Raw genomic sequence first — 8,905 nt, forward strand, 5'->3', positions numbered from 1 at the left:
GACCTGGTCGCACCCCGCCCCCACCCAGATCCCCGGCGTGATCCGGGCCCCGGGAGTCCCTGCCCGCAGCCCGCAGCGGGAGCCTCACCAGGATCGTGTCTGCGGCGGGCAGCGCGCTCCAGCCCCGGCAGGCGGCGGCGACGGCGGCGGGAGGCGGCGGGCCGAGCGCGCGGCGGTGGCGGGATCCGCGCCTGCCCCCTACACCGCGCTGGCGGCCGCGCCGGCTGCTCCTGCGCCCGGCTCAGAGCGGGACATTTAAAATCCCTGCGCGCGGAACCGGCCCCGGCCCGCCCTCGCACCGCCCCGCCGCAGCTCCCAGCCCCTCAGCGGCCGCGCCGGGCCCGTGGCCCGCCCCACCCCGTCCCTTTCCCCGCCCCCGGGTCCGCCCCTCCGCGGCGCCGGCCAGCGAGGCGCAGGGACGGGAACCGGGGGCGGGGCCTGATCGACGGGGCGGAGCCGGCGGGTGGGGCGGGGCCAAGTGACAGGGCCTGCGCGCCGACTGCCGGGCGGCGCGGGGCGCAGGGCGCGGGACGCGGGGCGGAGCGGCGGGCGGGACGCGGGAGAAGTCTGGCGCGCGGCGGCGAGGGGCGGGCCGCGGGCGCCGGGGGCGGGGCCGAGCGGCTCTGGAGCGGCAAAAAGCCGCGTGGCCCGCGCGGGTGGAATGTAAACACGGCGGGCGGCGCGGGTTCGGGCCCCAACGGGACCGAGCCGGGGGAATGTGTGGGGCGCCTGCCCGGGGAGCGCCGCCCGCCTTTCCGCCGCGCGCCCTATCCCGCTAGGCACGCCTTCCCCGCCCCGGGTACGCCGGGTTCCGGGCCCTGAGTCCGGGGCGGGGACATCCCCAAGGTCACCACGCCTGTGCCTGGGCCTAGAACCAAGGTTTCAGGCCGCGGGGTCTGGGGCGCCCTGGGGACCGGCTGCTATTCTTGGCCTCCTGTCCATTCATCCTTCAGTGCATTGGGTCGTTCATTCATTCATTCAACTAATATGCGAGTTCCTTACATGCGTCCCTACCATACGCGCCCCTGCCCCGCAAGCTTTTCCGGGGCACTCTGAAGACCTTTCTGACCCTGGGATTCCCGAGCACCTATCTAGCTTAAAGCCTTCCAGTTGAGGCCGGGCACCGTGGCTCATGCCTGTAATCCCAGCATTTTTGGAGGCCGAGACCGCCGACCCCTTGAGGTGTTCGAGACCAGCCTGGGTAACAGCGACACCCCATTTCCACACACACACAAAAAGAAAACGTCTTCTAATTGTTTCCCATCAGCTAAGGATCAAATTCATACTCCCTGTCTTGGGCTACAGGCTCCACAGGACCTGGCCCTGACCCCGCCCTCAAACCTCAGGCCTCCCCTCCACAGCTCCTCTGTCTTTCCTCCCTCAAGACTTGTATTTTTTCTGGGTGGGGGGAGAGGGAAGGGGTAAGGTCTCGCTATGTTGCTCAGACTGGTCTCAAACCCCTGATCTCAAGCGATCCTCCCGCCTTGGCCTTCCAAAGTGCTGGGAGCCCAGCCCCTACACAGTCTGTTTCTTCTCTCTCTTCACCTTGCCTATCTTGCTCACTGCTCTATCCCTCGGTTCTTGGGTGCCTGGACCAAAGGAGACACAAATTGTGTTTCTGAATGAAAGACAAGCACTGGCCAAGCCCTTGCAGAGCTTGCTGGCTAATGAGAGAGACAGGTAAGGAAAATCATCGCTTCGGAGTACCCTCTGTGCTCAGCTTCAGGAAGACGTGCATAAAAGAAGGCTCTGGAACGTTCCCAGGGCCCTTCTTAAGCTAAAGTCTCAGTCCTGCCCCTCACCCTCCCCTAGTGACCTTTTTCTTGACATTAGATCCAGGGTCTTATTGAAGAGGCTTACACATTCGTGACCCCCAGGCGCTCTGAGGCCAAGGCTGCTGGGCTGCTTGCTCAGCATGGACTCACCAGGCACCTGAACCCCGATCGTGTGCCCGTTAGGAATCACCAGTAACAGGTATCATAAATGGTATTTCCAAAATGGCAGCGTTGGGCTAAGTCCTTCAAAGTATCATATTATCTCAATGAAACCTCCCAATAATCCTATTCATGTTGATACCACGGTTATCCTGTTTCACAGGTGGCAACTATCTACTCCCAAGGATAATCGTGAAGATTGAGTGAGATAATGTAGCTGACTCCCATACAATACCTGCACACAGTAAACGCTCAAAAAATTAGTTACTATAATGATGGTAGACAAGACAGTGTTTTCCTTAGTCATTACAGCAATGTATACTCCGTCTGGCAAAGATGGAGCCCAAATGCTCCACATCCTAGCTGACATTCATCAAGAATAGAATGGATACATAAATTTTGTTATATTAATTCAATGGAATACTACACAGCAGTCAATAAAAGGGACAAGCGATGGACTCATGCAGCAACATGAAAATCTCACAGACATCATGTTGAGCCCAAGAAGCCAGACACCCTTATTTGTAAGTTTCTGTTTATTTGAAGTTTAAGAAAAGGCAAAATTATGGTGACAGCAGTCACCATAAGAGTATTTACTCCTAGAGTGAGGAGTAATGGCTGGGAGAGGACCAGGGGAAACTTCTGGGTGCTAGACATGTATGTTTTGATCTGAGTGGTGGTTTCATGGCTATGTACACGTATAAAAGCTCATTGATTGATACATACATAAAAGCTCACACCTGGGATTTGTGTACTTTACTGAATGTATTTTATACTTCAGTGAAAATGAAAGAAATTATTATTTTTTGAGATACAGTCTCACTCTGTCACCCAGGCTGGAGTACAATGGCGCAATCTTGGCTCACTGCTACCTCTGCCTCCTGGATTCAAGCGATTCTCTTGCCTCAGCCTCCCAAGTACCTGGGATTACAGGTGCCCACCACCATCTCTGGCTAATTTTTGTATTTTTAGTAGAGACGAGGTTTCACCATGTTGGCCAGGCTGGTCTCAAACTCCCGACCTCAGGGTGATCTGCCCACCTTGGCCTCCCAAATTATTGGGATTACGGGCGTGAGCCACCATGCCCGACCTGATGTTTGCCTTTCTAGGGTAGCTCACCTTTGGGTGTTTGGGTTCATTCCATTCTGTGGCTGCCTCAGGTCCAGAGTTCCCGAGCATTGGTCCAGACTTGGGGGAGACTGTGGGTTGCATCAGAGGTGCTGAACCAGCTGCTGTGTAGTGAGGGCAGCACCTCCCCTTTGCTATGAGACTTTGGGAAAGTTCTCCGACCTCTCTGTGCTTTCATTTTCTCATCTGTAAAATGGGTGTAATTCTAATTGTTCCAACGTCACAGAGTTGCTGTGAGGGGTAAATGTATTAATACCCCTCATGTGTTTTCAACAGTATCTGGCACAAACTGCTTAATTTGTGTTGTTATTATTACTCATAAAGAGATTTGGGGGTTATTTGCTTAGCTTCCTACATGGTTCAGGCTCTGATGATGGAGGGCAGGCACCAGGATATAAAGGTTAAAGAGAAGGAAGAGCAAGGGATTGACATGGGGAAGCCCTTCCCAGATAGAATTCCTTCACATGGGATCCCTGGACAGCCTTGAGAGACCTGGGAGCCTGCCTACTGATGGGCCCATGTGTATTTCACCAGGCAGCTGTGGCCTAACGTCTACCAGGTCCTCAAAGGCATCTTAGCGGAAAGTTAAGGAGGTTGATCAGGAAAGGTGTGAGCTGTGGCTGGCAGTGGAGCTGGCTAAGGCTTTGCTGTGAGGCCAAGCTGGACATCTGTGGCTGCCTGGATGAGCTAGGCATCTTGTGAGGCTACACATGGAAATACTAGAAGAGGAGGGGCCAGCCTGTACCAGTGTGAGCTGTGAGGTGGGGGCCGGGGAGGATGAACAGGACCAGGCTGTCAACCTCAGAGTGACTGCGGTCCAGCACCAGGGAACCCGAGCGTGGGAAAGCCCCAGAGGCTTGGCTCCCTGGGCGGGGCAATCTGACTGCACAGGCCCTCCAGGCCAGCCACGCAAGGGCCCAACCCATGCTCCCCAAGGCTTGGTTCCCGCTCAGAACCGGCAGACACTGCTGTGTAAAGACACTAAGGTGGGAAGACCGAAAATCGATGGGTGCTTCTGGCCCGGCCTAACCCCCTCTTACACTGGGGCGCAAGCTCAGCCATCGCTTCTTCGGATAGAGGCTGTGGCCAGTGAAATATTCCAGGGAAAATTAAAATGGGCCTCTCGACGTAGTGTCTGATAGGATCATGATGGCAGCTGACATTTTTGGATTCTGTGCAAAGTTCAAGGTTGCAAGGAGCAGAGACACCTGCAATCCTAGCACTCTGGGAGGCCGAAGTGGGAGGATTGCTTGAGCCCAGGAGTCTGAGACCAGCCTGGGCTACAGAGCAAGACCCTCGGCTCCACAAAAAAAACACAAAAATAAGTCAAATAAATAAATAAATAAATAAATAAAATGGTGGTGCGTGCCTGTAGTCCCAGCTACTCTGGAGGCTGAGGCAGGAGTATCTCTTGAACCCAGGAGGTCGAGGCTGCAGTGAGCTGTGATCTCACCACTGCACTCCAGCCCAGGTGACACAGCGAGACCCTGTCACTCAAAAAGGAAAAAAAAAAAAAAAAAGAGCAGGGACTAATTTGAAGATGCTTGAAAGAGTGGGAGTATGTGATGAGGTTGGGGAGGTGAGGGCGGCTGGGGAGATATGCAGCAGGAAGCTCCCCTCACAGCACTAGCTAAGACACAAGAGTGCTCTGTTTAGTGTCTGACCGCCATATCCTCAGCTTTCATTTAAATCTCATTTAGGGATTTCTGAAGACAGGCACAGCTGCAAGACAGAGCACGGGCTGGGAGAGCAAAGGCCCTGGCCTCTCCCTTCCGGTCAGGGTCCAGCATTTTCCTCCAAGCACCACCTTCTCTGCACTTTAATGGGGGAGGGGGCCTTGGCCAATCAGAGTTCCCCATTCCTGGCCATGCAATTGGTCAGGAGTGACCCAGGCTGGGCCAATGAGGAGCCTCAGGAGTTGCTAAGCGGATCAGAAGTGGGCCTGCAGCCATGAGGCCATCTTGCCACATAAGTTGACCTTTCGTAGAGGGAAGTCCTTCCTGGAAAGCAGAGCCAGAGGTTCTGGGAGGCAGACTTCTGATCCCTTGAGATTCTGGATCCAATCAAGCCCAAGACTGGATTACTAGAAGCTTCCTGAAAACAGGAGCCAATTCACTCTTTTCATATTTTTATGTAGCCAGTTGGGGTTGCACTTCTCCTAACTTGCAACCAAGATACTCGTGGGTGTCAAAGGGTGATGAACTGTCTAAGTTTGTCTAGCCCTGGGCAGGTCCGTTTGTGCCCACCAGTAAGCCTCGCGCTGGTTGTACAGATGCCAGGCCTGCACATGGGAGTGGACATTAGTGTCTTTGTCTCAATTCCCCAGGAATTCTGACTTCCCTGGCATCATCCCTCGGCCACACGCTTACATCAGTCATATGGGAATCCACTGATGTCTCAGCCTGGAGGCCTTGGAAGCCCCTGTGTGCCAGTAGGGCAAGCTCTAGTGGGCTGGGGTGGACTGGCATGGCCCTGTCCTCCACGAGCTCCCAGGAACACCTCACACATTCTGTGAGCAAGCTGGGTGCTAAGCAAGCAGGACTCAACTGGAACACCACGGCCCAACCCAGCATGCTAGCAAAGCTGTAAATCTCTGGATATGGGAGAGCTTCTGGCTCAGGGGACAATGGGATGATTTGGCACGGTTGAACCCACACGTGTGCAGAGCCACAACAGGGGGCTGTCCCATCTGGGTGGAGCCACCTCACCCTGTGTCTTTACTCCCTTAAATATCAACCTGGCCAAGGTTGTTGTCTGACCTTGGGACCTCACGTAGGAATTCAGAGCTAACTCAGAGCCTGCATAATAGGGTCCTACATGAGGTTAGGATTAGGATTAAACAAACAGAAGAAGGCTTTGCTGAGGAGTTAGACTGAGAGCGTCCCAGGCCTGGGGGCCAGAGTGTTCCCCAGGGTCGGCTGCAGGCTCTGGACAGCCAGGTTTACTGAATAAATAAGTGCATGGATGAATGGATGGGGGCAAAGGTGAGAGCTACGAAAGGCGATAGGAAGCCAAGGAGGCCGGGTGCACGGAGTCAGGGGCGCATTCCTTCGCTGGTATTCTGGATACAAAGGAGGCTCCACTCTCAAAGCCAGGGTTTCTCCACCTCCCAACTTCTTCCCCTCTCTTCTCCTCTGCTCTGAGAGCCTCTCCACCTTCAGCCTTCACTATGAATTCTATTCCCCACCTAGATCCACTTGTTTAAAAAGTAGATTTCAATCCACTATCATAAATGGAAAAGCAGCCTCTCCACCCACAAAGAAGGAAGTGTGAAAATGTTTATAACTCAGGACAGCCACGGGAGGCAGAGGCTGCTGCCTGCCCAAGGCATGAGCCTGAAGCCCTGATCTCCTTCCGTGTAGAGGAGGAGGTGACTGTGTGATTCCGTTTATGGGAGGTCCCCAGAGCATTCAAATTAACAGAGACGGAAAGTTGAATGGTGGTTGCCAGGGACTGGAGGAGGGACATGGGGAGTTTTTGTTTAATGCTACGGAGTTTCAGTTTTGCAAGATGAAAGAGTTCTCCGGATGGATGGTGGGAGGGCTGCACGCTATGAATGTACGTGATGTCACTGCACTGTACACCTAAAAATGGTTAAAATGGCCAATTTTATGTTAGGTGTATTTTACCACAATTTCTTTTATTTTTTTGAGACAGGGTCTTGCTCTGTCACCCAGGCTGGAGTGCAGCGGCGTGATCACAGCTCACTGCAGCCTTGACTTCTCAGGCTCCAGCCATCCTCCCACCTCCAGCAATCCTCCCATCAAGTGGCTGGGAACCCAGGCAAACCACCACACCCGGCTAATATTTGTATTTTGGGGAGAGACAGGGTCTCACTGTGTTTCCCAGGCTGATCTGGAACTGCTCAAGTGATCCACCTGCCTCGGCTTTCCCAAGTGCTAGGATTATAGGCGTGAGCCGCCATGCCTGGTCCCACAATTTTTTTCAAAAGGAGAAACGCAGACATTAGAAGGGTGTTAAAACTTCTCAGCTTCAAACTGAGACTTCCTCTTTGATTAAATGGATCATTTGAAAGAGGATTAAAAAAGAAACAACTCAGTGTATGATATTATTTCAAATTAATATATAAAACTGTGTCCAGGCCGGGCATAGTGACTCAGCACTTTGGGAGGCCAAGATGGGAGGATCACTTGAGCCCAGGAGTTCGAGACCAGCCTGGGCAACATAGCAAGACCCTCTCTCTACAAAAATAATAAAATAATTTAAAAAAAACTAGCTGGACATGGTGGTGAGTGCCTACAATCCCAGCTACTCAAGAGGTTGAGGCGGGAGAGCTGCCTGAGCCCACGAGTTCGAGGCTGCAGTGAGCTATAACTGCACCACTGCGCTCCAGCTTGGGCCACAGGGCGAGACTCTGTCTCTAAAAAAATATTAAAATGTAAAAATACTGTGTCAGTATAAGGGAAAGATAAATTATGGGCAGGGGTGTTGGAAGGCCAAAGAATGTGCAGCCCCTGATATGTGGCTCATTCAGGAGAGCATCCTGCAGGGGGAGGCCCTGGAGTGGCTGCAGCAGCTGGCAGGTCCCCACCGGGCCATCCCCTCTGCTGAAGAGAGGTGCTCTGGGGTACATGGAACCCAACTGCAGGGTTCCCCATGTGACCCTGGGGAAGTCACGTCTCCTCTGGCCAAGAGGATAATGAAGAGGGTGAATGTGAGGCTGACATGAGGCCCATGGTGGGTTCTGTGTGCCTGGCCTTTAGGGAGAAGATGGCTATATTTTCTATATTTTCAGGGTCTATTCCTTGGCTCCCACAAGGAGAGCCTGCCTAAGTTGACCCTGATTAATTTTTGGTGGGGTGGTGGGTGATCGAGGAGCTAATTTCCTGTGTTTGGGGACAGCTGATGAAGTTCCCTGTCTTCATGCTGGTGGATAACAGGGACATGAGTTATGGAGCCATCATACTGGGCCCACAAGTTGCCGTGCACACAGCCGGTGCTCTTTAAGTGCATGGGAAAGGCTGCAGGGATGAGCCCTGTTCTAGGGCTTAAAGTCTGAACTGGGCAGCCTGCCCTCAAGATGCTTATCCCAGTGGAGGAGAAAAAGAGCCCCCTGCCCCTCACGGAACAGCAAGAGAAACGCAGAGAGAAACCCGCCCAGCAGCAGGGTCCCCTGAGCAACTCAGGGAGAGGAGAGGAGCAGAGAGCGAAGTCACCGAAACTGTCTCTGTAAAGGTCACCGCTGTGGTCTCAATGTTTGTGGCATCCACCACATCTGTACGCTTGAAATCCTGACCCCCAAAGAAATGGTGTTAGGAGGTGAGGCCTGTGGGAGGAAATTAGTGCCTTTATAAAAGAGGGCCAGGCCGGGCGCGGTGGGTCATGCCTGTAATCCTAGCACTTGGGGAGGCCGAGGCGGGCAGATCACTCGAGGTCAGGAGTCTGAGACCAGCCTAGGCAACATGGTGAAACCCTGTCTCTACTAAAAATACAAAAAAAATCAGCTGGATGTGGTGGCACACACCTGTAATCCCAGCTACTCAGGAGGCTGAGGCAGGAGAATTGCTTGAACCTGGGAAGTGGAGATTGCAGTGAGCTGAGATTGGCCATTGCACTCCAGCCTGGGAGACAGAGTAAGATGCCATCTCAAAAAAAAAAGTCTCCTCCAAAAGAGCTCCCTTGTTTCTTCCACTGTGTGAGGATACAGTGACGAGACCACTTTCTTTTTTTTTCTTTTGAGACGGAGTCTCGCTCTGTCACCATGCTGGAGTGCAGTGGCACAATCTTGGCTCACTGCAACCTCCACCTCCCAGGTTCAAGCAATTCTCCTGCCTCAGCCTCCCAAGTAGCTGGGACTACATGCACGCACCACCATGCCCAGC

Source organism: Aotus nancymaae, unplaced genomic scaffold (assembly GCF_030222135.1).
Source record: "Aotus nancymaae isolate 86718 unplaced genomic scaffold, 86718_ANA_hifiasm-v0.15.2.pri h1tg000028l, whole genome shotgun sequence".
Taxonomy (NCBI): domain Eukaryota; kingdom Metazoa; phylum Chordata; class Mammalia; order Primates; family Aotidae; genus Aotus; species Aotus nancymaae.